We start from the raw sequence: 15,707 nt of genomic DNA, 5'->3' as shown, positions 1-15,707 counted from the left end.
TTTTTTCTGGGGCTCTGGGATTCACTTCTATAATGGTCTGTCTGCTGATCTGCGAGCTGCTCTGCCTCCCACTGTGTCTGATATCAGGAGTGCCAGAGTGGCTGAGAGATCAATGGAGCAGCTGAGGGAGCCAGCTGGCAGGGGAAAGGAGCAAAGGATTGTGAGGGATAAAGAAATAAAGAGGAAAAAAAAAAGATTTGTTGAATTAAACAGAAATGAGGAAGGGACAGAAGAACTCACCAGCTCTTTTAGAAGGGCTGTGTTAAGTCCCTCACAAAACCCAGGACCCTCTGGAGCATTCTAATCAGTTTAATGATGCAGATCTCCCTCCCACCCCCTGAATAAACTGAGGAGGTTTTTTGTCTCTTTATCAAAGGATAACTTTTCTAACAATGATATCATTCACAATGCATACATTTCTAGAGTTGAGACAGCACTATCTGCTGAGATGATCATGGCCATAAAACACTGCTCAAGTACAGAGCAGTCTGACATGATCCTCAGTTTGGGAAAGAATCTCAGATGTCTTAAAGAGAGGCAAAATCTGAAAGGAAGAAGAACACATCTTAAAGACTAATGCTGTGCTTGGGGAAAAGTGGATGAGCTTTCTTTCAGGCACATATGAATATCTTCTCACCTGAGGCAACACCAGCAAACTTGGAGATAAATATAGACTGCAAACAATTCCTGTGATTTATCTTAATTATGTTAATCTATTAGGCAATTTGAGACAAAAGTCTTGTTAGAATTTGCAGAGGAAAATGCCAACAAGGAAGAGACTGATAAAGGAATTGGGCTTTGTTTGACAGAGAGAGAGGTATATGATCATAATTAGGGAAGGCTGAGGAATATGGAAAATATGGGTTGTGGAGAAGATATTGATGTGTCAGAACATAATGATGCACATTTCATATTCTGAATTCTGTATACTGAATATATGCCCATTATGTCTGTTGAGTAGTTGATACAGTTTTAGAGAGATGAACATTCACATGCCCCTATTTACACCCTGAATTACTATCATGGATTTCTAGGATATAAAAGGAATATGAAGGAACAACAAATGGAGGCTGAATTTGAGTGAAGCAGTTGTAGATTTGGTATGAGATGTGAGGTGACAGGCATTCCTACCAATATGCATAACATGGTTGAAAAACCATGGCAGGCTGCTTCAGGCTCTCTGCTGCTGAGTAAAGTAATATGGTAAATATCCTTCATATAAAGACATATAACAAAAAGAAACACAAGCCCCTAATTGCATACAACACAAGAAGGAAATGCTCATCTACCTTGTTTCATAGAAAAGTAAAAGCAAAGAAAACATCCAGAATCCTACAAATCCTACATAACTGAAACTCAATATGCTCTTTTCTTCCTTATAAAGTATAAGCAAAGCTTATTAAAATGGTCACAAACCTGTCTACATTTAATACATTTCCAAATGCAAATGCAGCAAATCTGACTTTCTTCTTGTTCAAGTTGCACTAATATTTATCTCAAGTGCTCTTGCATCTCAAGATGTGTTCAGTATTCTGGCAGAGTACAATCTCAGGTTGTCTCAGGATAGATGTTAGTGGAAATACACATGGATAACATGAAAGCAGAAGGATTCAGACTAGATGCAAACAGAAAGGTGAAGATGAGTCACTGCCTTTGACCAGAGGTTTGCAACATTTATATAGAACCCAAAGGGTATTTCACAGACCATACTCCTATACAACACTTCTGATTTTCAATACTTCCTCTCTAGGGGCTCATGAATGATCTGTGGGCCACAGTTTGACCTCTTTCATTGATCTGGTTCACCCCTGTGACTCATTCCTGTATAGGCTGTTGGCAGGATACCACAGAGAGGGTAAGACAAAAGGCAAGGAAATACAGTATCCACTCAATGGGCAGAGGAGAGCAAGCCTACAATGGCTCAAACAGACCCATTTGATCTCCCCTCTGAGCTTCTTCTTTGGGTAATTCAGGATGCAGCAGGCCCAGGTTAAGGACAGCAAAGGTTAATTGGAGGACAGTGTCATTCCTTCAACAGAATTCCAAGCAATAGAAATTTGAACACCATTGCCACATCTCAAGAGCATTTTAAAATACTCATAAAATACTTTCTATGGGCTGATGTTATCTAGCCAATGTGTCTTTTGATCTCTACATGAGACTCAGAGAGGCCAGCATACAAATCAAATTGCTCTTCCAACACCTTTTTGATGGCCTTTATGATACAGAATCTTGGAAGCTTTACTTCAAGGGCTTACAAGTTATTTGAAAGGATATTGCTACACATGACATCTGGATTCTTATCTCTCTTCTATCATTCAGCTAATTTACCTAATACTACAGTGAAAGAATTTCTTTGTTGAAAAAAATACCACATGAATATCATCCAGCTTTCTCCACCAGATAAGACAGACATTGAGAGGGAAATTTTCTTCTCTGTCTGCCACCAGAATACCTTTAAATAGACATCTGTTCTTCAGCTTCCCTATCTGTGAGGAGTGAAGGAGTGGGTACTTGGTTCTCGGAGTTTCTATTTGACAACAGGAAATATGTAGCAGATTCAGCTCAGTTTCATTTTACATTTTTGATCTCAAAGCTCAAAAATATGCAAAGCCACATGACATTTGGAATATGGTACATAAAAAGAAGAGTGTACAATACTCAATAGAAAATTGATGCCAAGCAATTGTTAGCAATGAAATAATATTGGTATACTAAAGCTTTGTTCACTCTGAAAACAGCAAAGAATGGCCATCATCTTGAAAAATGGTGCTACAAGAGAAGTCAGTCTAATTTCCTAGCTCAAAGAAGAGGGTGATTTTGAAGCTTCTGCCTCCCTTGGTACATGAGGAAAGAGATTAGAATGGGGAAAAACTGTAAAAAAATGGCTGATATATATGAGACCTCAGAACAGCACAAACTTCATTAATGAAAAAAATCTGGATCTTCACTATTCTCTTCTGGGAGAATTAATCAGATGTTGCAGTTTCAGATTTATAGATTGCTGTGAAAATGGGTAATCTGAGGGGAAAGCCTCATAAAAACTTAACAGCAACACAGAGATAATCTGTGGGCTCACAGTGGCCATGTCAGGGCTAATTGAAATGTTTAAGAGCAGCACAGCTTCCAGGCTCCCTGTGATACATGCTGAAGACACAAATATAGACCATCTCTTTGTCTTGACTGGACATATTTTATCGCTCTGTATCATGAGACTGTCACCCCAGACTTCTAATTGCTCAAACCTTTAGACACAGGGCACCTAATAATTGCAGTACCATGGCCAGCCTAATAATAAAGATAATTTACAGTTCAAAAGCAAAGGGTAATTTGTAATATGAATGGCTTTTTGTGTCCCTAAGCTCATTTCGAGACTTGAGGATCCATGCAGCAATAGCTGCAGCCTTTTGCCCGAGTGTGTGACTTACTGCACTGGTTTCTTTTGCCATTTTGTTCCAGAGGAGCACAGAAGCCAGTGGATTTAGGGGAAATCAATGGGATGTTCTGCACCAAACAAATTCAAAACTGTATCTTAATTCCTCTTGTACAAGGATATCTCCTGCACAAATGCAAAATATTTAAACTTTGTATGATACTCAGACCTGTTAAGTGTTACTGAAGCATGCAATACCAAATGGAGGCTTAAAACTCATTCCTGATTAGAAAAGTATCAAAGTCATGGTGATTGTTGCATGAATTTATGCAGAACACCTGGAGTTAGTGAGAGCTAAACCAGATCTTTCTTGGAAGGAGAGGATCAAGGATTTTTGTCTTTAACAATACCAGGAAGAGACTGAAACATTGCCTGCAGAAACATTTTCTATTCATTGTCCCACGTTTGGGTCCTTCCTACTCAGTGTCCCTGTGCTGCTCTGCCCCCTCCAGTGGGGCAGACCCACCAAGACCCTCGAGTCAGTGTCCTGCTCTTCCTGTGGAAGGATTTTCTCTTTCACAGCACCAGGCTCCTATTACACAACCACATATTTCCTTTGCCTTTTTATAGTTCTCTCAGTTTGAGAGTCAAAGCCCATGTCACAGCCTTAGACCACTCCTGGTTTTGCCTTGCCACCCACATTGCATTACCAGAACAAAGCCTCAGTTACTGTAAAGCTTTAAGCCACGACAGCTTTACAGAAAGTCACAGTGCACTCTGTGTATGAAGGATCTCTCCTCAGTGAGACCTAGGTGTGGACAGAAGGATGCACATGCTTTTCTCACGGTGGCACAGCTCTGGACCTGCAACCAAAGGCCCAGGAAGTCTGTCTCACCAAACATTTTAGACTTTCATAAATTTTCTGCCATTTGCTTGGCATGTCTGATTGCTCTGAGTGTCTCAAATACACCCATTCATCTTGCAATAGCAAATGGATCTTAAAAATCTTGTTGACAATCTTACCACCAATCCCATGTGCAATTTAAAACATGGAAAAAAGGAAGAAAAAAAGGGAGAGCATAAGAACGAAACAAAATGCTAACAGGGACCTTCAAAATGTGGTCACATTGACAGGATGGCACTGGAATCTGGGTTTGTTTTAAGCCTACATTGTTTAAAAGCAGCAGGGGACCAAAATGATGATGGCATCATATTGGTTGAAGGGAAGAACCTGGATTGAACTCTCAAGCCAAATCTAATCTTGGATTTTTGTTACTGTATTCTTCATTAAGAAACTCCCACAGACATTGATGGGGACAGCAGCATGAAGACATTTCTGTGAGCAATGCATAAGGATTAAAATCTACTCTATGGGCACCACACATGGAAACACTACCCACAATTTTTCTCACCAGACATCGAACATCTTGAGAGCACAAGTAAAGGAAAGCAACATTCATAAAATCAAAACCACAAATAATCAAATATTTAGTTTTCTAATCAAGTCAAGTTGTGTGTAAGCCCTTAAACAGCATTTACAAGCATTTGATTTGTTTTCTCCACTGAATATATAAGAGTGCTCATGGGCTCACAAATCAGGGCTTGTTTGATTTGTTTTAACATGCTAGCCATGTCAGGTGGTTTTTCCATATTTTTTGCTGTTCCTTTAGAAACTTGTAAACCAGGTCAATTTATTGAAATGTCAGCTTTTATAAATATTCCTATCCAGCCCAGCCTCAAAGTTAACACATGCTATAATTACAGCAAAACCATTTATGGAAAGTAACTGAAGGTGGGATAACCCTTCTTATTCACATTGAGAAATATCCTACTCCTTGAGTCAACATTTTTATTTCAGTTAATTTACTTTTGGAATTCACTCTGGAAAATGTATTAGCAGCTGCAGAACCTGTCCCAAATCTTACTGCTTTTCCAATTAAGTCTCAATCTTTAAAATGGGCATTAAATATCTCTGGGACTGAATGTTAAATATCTACGAGACTGAACATTTTCCATAACTTCTGCTTTGCCAAAATGAGGGTGGCCAGATATAAGGTCAGAGACAGAAGTAAATACAGCCATATTTTGTTAAATGAAAATAGCATCTAAATTAAAAAGAAAAAAGCAACAGAAATGGTCACACCTCTAGAAAAAGGTCCCATCTTCTCAGGATTAGAGGCAACTTTAAATTAATCTCACCATCATTATTTGGTATTTTGCCAAAATGAAAAATAATCAATATTCTTTTATTTTGCAAGGATTGTAGACTCTTGGAAAAATGACATCTGAAAATAAAACATCAAGCCAAACATTAAGGCAGAAATCCAATCCCAGACAGCAGTCAGAAACAAGAAGCAGTAGAAGACATTAAAAAGGTAAAATAAAATTAAGAAAAAACGAATTAAAAGCGTATATATTAGCAAGCTTAAGCACCATTTGAGTCCTTTGTGCCCCAGCAGCAGAGCTATCTGATAGGTGCAGTTTCAGTGTGGAACAGTTTGCCCAGCATAGGAAAGTACTGAACTTTGTGGCTGTTCTGGAACAGGAGATTTGTTCTGCAGATACCCTGCTTGAGTGCAGACATGAATCACCCAGCACTTCATGGCACAGCAGAACTCTGTGCCCTGCCCGCCCTTCCTGTGCCAGCCCATGGAGCCCTCCCTGCCTCTTCCCACCCTCCCCACCTTTCCTGCAAGTTCTGCTGCTTGAAAAGGCACATTGAGAGTGATCTGCTTGCACAAAGTTCCCAACTGCTTATGGACAATAAGATAGCTTGGGAATACACTAAACTTCCTTTTTATCCCAGCATTGTTATGGAGACTATCAATTCAAAATAAATATGGCAAAGTGCTGGGCAAACAGAGGGGTTTTAGTTAAATTCAGGGGCTTGGCTGAGACATGACTGAATTTAAAGGCAAATTAAGCTACTAAACTAACCACTTTTTGCTTCTTGCCAGCAGACTCCCACACATAACTGCATATAGAAACTGGTAATTGCCCCATATTTTGGCTTGTAATGGAAATCCAGACAATGCAAACCCTCGTAATGACTGAAATTTATTCTTTCTCTTTGCTTTGCAAATATGAATTTAATTTAAATCAAACAGGTTAAATTGAAGCCTCTCAATTTGTAGCAGTCACCAAAAAATAAAAAGATAAAAAACCAAACGAAAATAATAAAATCAACCAACAAAACTCAAAAAGTATCACAGCAGAAAATCAAACCAACTTAAAGGGAAAAAAGCCCTATGTGCGAAATCCATGTTACTCAGTATGTACAAGAAAAATATTATTTTTTTAAATACAGCAGTTGAAGGTAGTGGCCCAAACATTAGCAATGTTTTGTATTGTACAGAATTAAATATTTTGCAAAAATAATATTTTGCTTTTTCTCATTTGGAAAATTCTTCTCATTTGGTGGACATGGGAATAAATAGCTGCAGCAGTGAAAGGATCAGGTCTCTTAAAGGACAAATCACAGGAATCCTCTGCACTACCTTGGGAAATACATTCAGTGTAGATGGACAGACAGACTGAGATGTGTGTACAGGAAGGTATGTACCATCTGCACCTTCAGTGGAGTTTGGAAAGAGCTTTTGCTTCCTTGCTCTGAGGAAGCAAACATCAAAATGCTTTTGAAAACCTTGATACCTCATAGTACATAATTATTTTGTTAAGAATTTAAAAATAAAATCCAAGGGATACCCCCAGTTTACTGAAGACCTAGAGCCTCTTGCTGTAATTACTAAGATATACTCTAGAAATTTTACCTATTGGCAATTCATGTCACAAATGAGTAGAAAATATTGCTTTTTTAAATCACAATCCTTTCTAAATACCAGTCAGGTGCTATAGCACCTACAGAATACACTTCTCCAACAAAAGATGTTCATCACCAAAATATATCCAGTTTCTTCTAATGAAGGAGTAGAGGTCTTTGTTTCTAAAGTGCAGGTGCCCAACCTTGTGACAGCAGACACAAGATGATAAAAAGGATGCCAAACATGAGCACAAAGAAATCTTGTGTGAAAGGAAAACTTGTCAAATATGTAGCCTTCACTTGTACAAGTTCAAATACTACATAAAGTAATATAGGTTACTGTGGTGTGGTGAAGTGCAAAACTGAGTGCAAATTAAGAATGTTTTAGATACTCTCAATGGCTGCTTTTGCTGAGCATTGAGCTGTTGAGAAAGGTGTATTACTGCAGATCAACAATTCTATCAAAGCAATTTTACTGTCTTTTATTTTACAACCAAATTTTGAAATCCGTGAAATAATTTTTGGAATTTATTTCAATATGAGGAAACTGAAGGAATAGTTGGAAATGTAGCATCAAATGATCTTGTTTGGATTAGTTTTATGTCTATTCCCACATCATTTTGCTTCTATACTTTTCTGGCTTCTCAGTTTTAAGAGGATGATTGGCAAACTTCTGAGAGAGAGGAGTGGTTCTTCAAGCCTAGGGAACAGCTGGAAAGACAGATGTCATCTACATTACCATTTTGTTGCTGGGGAAAAATAAAACAAGCTGGTAATACCAACTGAATAAAAATTTTTAAGTTAATTCCAGTTGTGACCATGTGATCAACATCTACTTTGTTTGGCCCTTCATCCAAGCACATCTGGTAAAAATATTTCAGTAGTGTGGGGAGAAAGGAAGCAGTTTGTGAGGAGATTATGTTTTATTTTACCACGTATAATACTTTGTTTTTCTGATGGAATTTTTAGAAAAGATTTATGTGCAGATGATAGATGGGAAGAACACTGAAAATAAGAATGAGCATAAGGTAGGCACAAATAGGACTAAAATAATCACAGAAGTCAAATTATACAGGACTGACTTCAGATTATTATGAGCTTTAACTTTTAGAGTGTTATTGTTAAAATAAAAATAAACATATGGAAAGATTCCTTTGAAAATCCTTATGTTACACTGAGACAAAGCAACAGGAAGCACACAAAAAATTTTTGATATTTAATATCTGTAGAGAAATTCTTATGTCAACTAAACAGGGAATGCTTCTTGGAAATTGAATAAAGGTAAGAGTTAGTGGGTGTTACCACACATTAATGAAAGCTGTAGGATCCACGGGCACTTTGCTATCTAAAGCTACACAATTCATGAATGATGGAATATTCAGGTTTGCAGGCTGGCTCAGGCTCTGCAGTGACCCTGAGTGGCCCCCGTGCCCTGTCCCCATGTGTCACCCCGGATCAGCCACGGCTCCTGTCCTGCACCCGATCTCAGAGCCAGCTCTGGTCTCTGCTGTGCCTGCTGCACTGCTGGCTGCATGAGTGCACTGCTGCTTAACTCTGGGCACTGAGTGCAGCCCTGACCTTATGCTCATCACACAATTGCTTTGAAGTCTGACTTACTTCTGCTGGGGAACAAGGGTTTCCAGAAAGGTGGTTTTTTTTTTTAAGTGGGTGAGTACGTGAAGAACACACCTACTCTTTTCATGAGCCAGAAGGCATGAAATTGAAGTGCATGAATCCAGAAAAACTCTTCTAGGTTGATAAATACCTTCAAATAACCGTCTGCCCACAGATGATCAAAGATCTGTACAATTTGTACAATTCCCTCTTTGCACGTTCTTGTTCACTCTGTTATATAAAACTCTGATAGGAGATCCTTTAAAGACCTAAATCTATGACCCAAATCTGGGCCATGACTCTTTCCTTTAGAACTGACCAATGTCAAAAAAAACATTAAGATGGGAAGTCAGTAATCCACTATATTAGAACTAGTTGTTTTAGGCTTCTTTGCCCCAGTTAATTTTGACATCTGCCTATTACTGCAGAAACAATTCCCCTGCTGCTGATAGGCTGGCAGAGCTCAGCAAAGCTGAACTGTCTTTTAGGCACTACAATTAAAGGCAATTATTTGAAAATAAACAAAGTGTTCTGACAATTAAATGCTACTTAGGTTACATATTTGATATTTCTGATACATCAGACCACCAGAGTTCAGGGTTTGTGAAAACTGACATTCTGTTGCTGCTGTGTGTGCAACAAGTACCAAGCAAATGGATCACCCACACCAAGCCTTAAAAGGATTAAAATCTCTCTCCAGCCCAGCATGTGCCCAGGAATTACTGTTCACCTGTATAACAGCATTCAGTGACAGTAGGTAGTTATTGTTCATTCTTTACAGGACCACAGAGAAACAGGATTTAAATCATTAGTGGCAGTTGTATCAGGGAACATCTTTTGAATTTCGTGTGATGGTAGTGACTCAAGCACACTTTATATTTGCCTTTATTTTCATGAAATATCAAACAGCATTATGGTGTCAAGAGCAATTATGTTTATTAAAACAGTTCCTACTGAGAGTCACATCCCACTCTTCTGCCTGCAACTATGTGAGCCACTGAGTTTCCCATTAGATACTGGTTCAACAAGAACTGAAACACCAGTTTTCTCAGCAAAATAAAATAACTTCTAGAAAAATTATATATATGATATGATTAAATTATGGTTCTTATATAGAGAGAGCAAAGATATTTTAATTTTAAAATTAAATTTTATCTCTTTTATTAGTTTGGGCTTTTTGTGCTTTAGTTTTGGTATGGTTTTTTGTTTTGTTTTGGGGTTTTGGTTGTTTTTATTTCTTTTTTGTTTTTGAAACTCTTGTTTTCAAATGTAAATGTGACATTCATTATTTCAGACACTGAAAAAGTTTAAAAACCATTCAGTTGTACTTTTGGATTTTTTTTTGCTGGCTCAGCTGTCTAAAGCTTTGCATGACATCCTGCAGTCAAGGTGAATTTTCAAATATTTAGTCCACCAAAAGCAGTTATGGTGAATAAATGCTCTGAAGTAGTCCTACCTGCAACACACAGTATATCCAGAATTTCTATGCTGAGATTTTCTACTCTTGGATTATATTTCAGAGATCAATTCCAATTTTACAAATTACTGCTCTTACTTGTCCTAGTGCTGTTTAGGAAGCAGGCTATAGGTGCCATTTAGTCAGTCTAGACACATTGTTTGTCTCAACGGGAATAGAATCTGCTATTTTAATTAATGCCTTTTAGGGCCTGAGGCTGTGCCCTAGGCAAGTCCAGGAAATACTTCATAAAATTACCTCCTCCTCCAGCTAAAGGGTACAGTGGGACCAAAAAGCCACTGTAGCAAATGGAATGATCAAGATGACAATTGTGTACTTTTTATATGAAACTTAAAAGCAATGGCAATTCTTGCCTCAGAATTTTGTGAGACAGGATTCCAGTCAGGAGTGTGACTTTTATCTCACTGTATACTAGAGTACCAGGGGTAAATGACACTTTCAGAATTCAAATAAAAACTGTACTCTAAAATAATACATTTCAGACGTGAGGTGTTTTTATCAAAGACAAGTGAAACAAGTAGAAGTAAAGAGGTTCATTCTAAACATGCCCCAAAGGCCAAGGAACATACGTGCAAGACTTGCATTTTCAGAAAACTGGCATTCAAACACGTACCATCGATCTATATATAATGCTATTATCTTATATGTAAAGCAGAAATTGTATTTGCAAGTACTTTTAGAGAACTATAAAGAACATCTATGCTTTCCTCTAACCAGCCTTGTGGGATGGCCCCAGATACACCAGTGCACCACAAACCCACGAGTCCAGCACCACCACAGCACCACCTGGCACGTCTTTGCTGCAGTGCTTTTGTACAGATGTTCCCATGGCTGGAATTCTTGGGCTTCCTCTCCTTTTGTTCTGCCCTCCAGAGCTTTGCCTGGCATCTCAATACTGTGTGTCAAATTTTTCTCTCGTTTTTTATTCATTCCAGATTGCACTGAGACATAGGATAGAAATGCAATTAGATTCTCTTCTTGGATTTGAACAGGAAAGTTTTGGAAGGCTTTACATATTAAGATAGTCTATGAGAAAGAAATGAAGCATTTGGGTATTTTTATGCAATGTAGTTGATTATGCCAGATATATTACAAAGCCAGGTTTTAACTACCTCTCCAAAATCCTGTCTGACCCTCAGCTGTGGTACAATCCTGTTTGTAAATAATTACTTTTCATTTTAGAGAGGGGTGGTCTGCCTAAAAATAAAATAGATGCTGCTTTCAGCAAATGCCCCACACTCATTCAAAAGGAGGATGCTCTGCCTAGAGCAGATCCTTGCAGATATTAAAGAATGACTTTTTAAAATATAGTTGGATCAACGAGTCCTAATGTCTGATGGAGCACATGCCCTTAACATAGCTATCAACAGGCAAATGGCTTTAATGTTGCTATCAAAGCATCCCCACAGGGTTTGCACAGAGCCCTGCTGGCACAGCACCAGCTCAGCTTCTCCTCAGTTAGCAGCATTCTTAGGGTAAACAAAGTAATAGTTTTCCCACCTATGGAAGGTAACATAAATTGATAGAAATAGATGGGTTTTAGTCTGGTTTCTTTGATTCCTCCTCTGTTACTTAATTTTAATTGCCACTGATGAAGGTGGTACCTACGTCCAAGGGAATGGAATGCCAGAACTTAAGTTCTCAGTTAAGTTGAGTTTAAATACTCACATCAGTGACATGTCTGTGATAGTTCAAAGCTGCTGGTGATGCTCTTACAGCACTTCTATATTCAGCACAGCATCCTTGCTTCACACAAGCAATATCAATCATTAAAAGCCAATTTCCAGTCTGCATCTGGTATGCCTTGTGTTTATTACATGGAGGAGTGGTGGAACTTGCATTTTCAAGGATGGAGAGGGCCAGAGGGGGTCTGAGGCCTTGGTTCTCCTGAGCAGCAGCCAGCATAAACTGCTCTTGCCTATATTGAAGAATTAGACTGCTTTAAACATGCACTGACCAACAAGGATTTTGGCTGGAATTTTAATTTCAAATTTAAATTCAAAAATTACCAATCAAGCAGTAACAACCTGTATGCTTACAGCTGAATTATGGTAACAATAGGACAGGTAAAGTTCTAGTTGTGCCATCATCTGAATCAACACTGCTTTGCTGAAAACAGGGTAAGAAGTAGATGCAAGAAAACAGAACTGTTACCACTAACAGGAAATTGCATAAACATCACAATCAGGATCTTTCTGAGCAGACAGCAGAGATACAGCTGCGGGATGTGGCTGCAGCTTATCAAGACAGTGGCAAAAAATCAGAATCATTATGCATCTCTCAATCACTTTTCCCCTTTTCCCTCTGTCACTGAGTAGCATATAACTGTTAGGATATTGCTTTACAGCCAAGGAATTTAAACTCAGGAAACACTCCCAAAGTCAGCTCATTTCAATATCTCCAGCAATGCTGCTGCAACGAGATCATTGCAAATATGTGTGGGAAAAGGGCACAATCACCCTGCTAGCTAATGCCTCCAGAACCAATTGTGGAAGTAACACTTGCAATCCACTCATCCACGCGTATCTGTGCAGAGAGTTACAGAATAGTCTTCCTTGTAAAACTTTGCCATGAAAAATAAATCTTTCTAGACACTAATACACCAACTTCTGCGCCAGCTCATTGCTATTAATATTTAGGGAGTCCATCAGAAACTGAATGTACAGATGGAAATGACATAAAGAGGAGTATCTTCCTGACTTTACCACTAGTTAATATACTTGAAAAATTCGCAAAACAAAGAATTATTTTCCATGAAAAACACACATGACTGAGCAACTACCTGAGTAAACTGTTAAAAAAAACAACAACCTGATAGAAGAACATGTTTATAGAAATCACACAACGATGTATAAGAGTTTATCAATTCCAAAGAGGATTCTTCTCTGGATAGTTCATGACCAGACTTCCATTTTTGTGCCTGGACTCCTCTGTAAAATCACTGCTGTCTCAACATTTAAGCACCTCCTACAAGTTACCCTGGTCCTTAGTACAGAAAAGTCCTTCCCTTCCCCACATTTTCATACTATGCTAAATAACCAGGAGGGACCCAGGCATGTCCTGTGGCAGATGTGAACCTCTGCAACACACAACCTTCCATGGAAGCGACCTCAGACCAGATCCTTGCATAAATAAAGGTAACCCCACAAATTGGCCATCTTGTGGAGTGAGTAAATCTGGGACTTACTCCAGCTATGTTCTTTGTCTTTTCTGACCACACTTCTCAAATCAGCTCTGCTGAGAGCAAATGTCCAGGGTGCCAAGGGGTGGTGCCAGTGACAGGTGAGGAGCAATGGCTTGAACTAAGCACAACAAATTCCTCCTCAACACGAGGAAGAACTTCTTGACCCTGAGGGTGGCAGAGCCCTGGAACAGCTGCCCAGGGAGGGCAGGGAGCCTCCCTCTCTGGAGACATCCCAAACCCACCTGGACACGTTCTGAACCTGTTCCAGGTGACCCTGCCATGGCAGGGGTTGGACTGGTCTCCAGAGGTGATCCAGCCTTAGTGATTCTGGGATTCTGGGATTTGCTAAGTAGCAGAATGGCAGAAAAACTGATCAGGCCCCAGAAAAAAATTTAATCAAAGTTCAGGTAAAGGAAAGAAATAATTGTGGGGTTTTCTCCATAAGGAAAACAAAGTTAAAGACCAATGTGGTCTTAAAATCACGTAATTGTTTAGGTTGAAAGGGATCTTTAAAGCTCATCCAATCCAACGTCTCTGCAATGAACAGTTACATCTTCAGCAAGATCAGGTTACTTTAAGTCCCATTAACCTCACCTTGAATGTTTCCTGGGATGGGGCATCTCAGGGCAACCTGTGCCAGTGTTTTATCACCTTCATTATAAAAATACTTCTTTATATCCAATTTAAATTAATCTTCCTTCAGTTTAAGACCATTACCCCTTTTTCTATCACAATAGGACCTGCTAAAAAGTTTGCCTCCATCTTTCTTACATGCCCCCTTCAAGTCTTGAAAGGCCACAGCACTTTTTTTAAAGCTGCATTATGAAAGCTGGCTGTGGTACACACCTTACCTCATTTCTTGGTCTGAGCAGAAGAGCACAAAGTTGCTGTACTGTGTCTGACACTGTCCAGTTACCCCATCAGACTCCACACTCCAGAGAGATCACAAAGCAGTTCATCATCCTTTGTAAGAGAAGGTCCATACAAGCACAGGAAAAAACACATGGAAACAATAAAGTAGAAAATATTAAAATATAAAAATTTAAAACCCTAAAAGAAAAAATAAACCAAAACATTGAGCACAAAATGACTTTACTAACAGGACTGAGCTTTTGAATCACACCAAACACTGGCATTGTGCCTCACTGAGGAGGCAGTTTGCCAGGATATTGCCATGGCCAGCTAATAACCATTCACACACAATGGGCAACAGAGATTAAACCCAAATATTTGAAGTTTTGCTTTAAAAATATTTTTACCATATTTAAGAAATAAAGCAGTATTTTATTCTTTCATATTGAAAAAATTAAGCCAATTTCTTCAACACTAAAGCACTTTTTATTTCCACAAGGCCCTGCTATATGTGTTTTCCCTCCTGGGTGTCCTGCTATAGTGTGTGTGCACCCTTGTGCAAGCCTGCAAAGTCCTGGGAATTCCTTTAAGTCACTCAAGTCCTATGCCAGGTGTTTGCGAGGATTAACGTTTCAAGGACTTAAACAGATTGTGGATTTCTATAATTTGCTTTGAAATCCTGTTCTTAGACTGGGTGATAACTGATATTACTGGACAAAGTTAAAGAAAAGCCTCTCACATTTTCATTTTTTACTATTTCAGAGCTGTTGTTTCCTGTTTCATGCTGGAGCCATGGGGTAAAGAAATGTGAGGGATTTTATGATGCAGAAAGACTTATTTTCTGAAGGAAAACACAGGCAGAGGTTGTGTTTTCCTAACATCACTGTGAATGATTTTGATGATTTGCTCTTTGCTGTCAGTTACTGATATGGCCATGGAAAATGTGATACAAGACAGAGATTTGGAAAATTTTGTTTTAATGCTGTGTCTGAAAAGTCTTCTGTCTAGCAGTACACGTTCCCTCTGGATTAAGTAACCTTTGCAAGTTTTCCACAAACTGATTCTGCCGAATAGAAATTGATTAATGAGCTCAGACACTGAAATTGTCACTAGAAAATAGCCATTGAGATTCCAGTCAGCAATCACCAGCCCCAGGGTCAAGGAAGACCATGGACCGACTTCGCTGAAAAGAGAGCAGCCTTCATTTGTCTTCTCTCTAACTTCATTTTAACTGTGCCTGGTGGCACTGGGCGCAGCCAGGAGTCTGCCACCACTTTTTTGATAAACCCATGTACTGAGGGCTTCTTCTCTGAGCTGTAAACATTCCCTCAAGGCTATAACCTCATGGGGCTGAACCTCCATGCCTCGAAGCTTGTGACATTATTTATAATGTGCAAAATTAGAGAAAAGTTGTAGTCAAACACAGTGTCATTCCAGGCATTAGAGG

At 39.0% G+C, this 15,707-nt stretch overlaps 1 long non-coding RNA gene across 2 annotated transcripts in view; it reads right to left on the bottom strand.

Annotated features, from left to right (window-relative positions):
- Positions 1–15,707, bottom strand: part of LOC107209952 — a 180,351-nt gene that overhangs the window by 107,459 nt on the left and 57,185 nt on the right. For both annotated transcript variants that reach the window (XR_001523769.3, XR_004499013.1), the window contains exon 4: positions 14,260–14,371. This is a non-coding gene — a long non-coding RNA (uncharacterized LOC107209952). The remainder of the gene's footprint in view (positions 1–14,259; positions 14,372–15,707) is intronic.

This window comes from Parus major, chromosome 11 (assembly GCF_001522545.3).
Source record: "Parus major isolate Abel chromosome 11, Parus_major1.1, whole genome shotgun sequence".
Lineage (NCBI taxonomy): Eukaryota > Metazoa > Chordata > Aves > Passeriformes > Paridae > Parus > Parus major.
The sequence above is the reverse complement of the archived record's forward strand: the minus strand, read 5'-3'. Positions and strand labels throughout refer to the sequence as shown.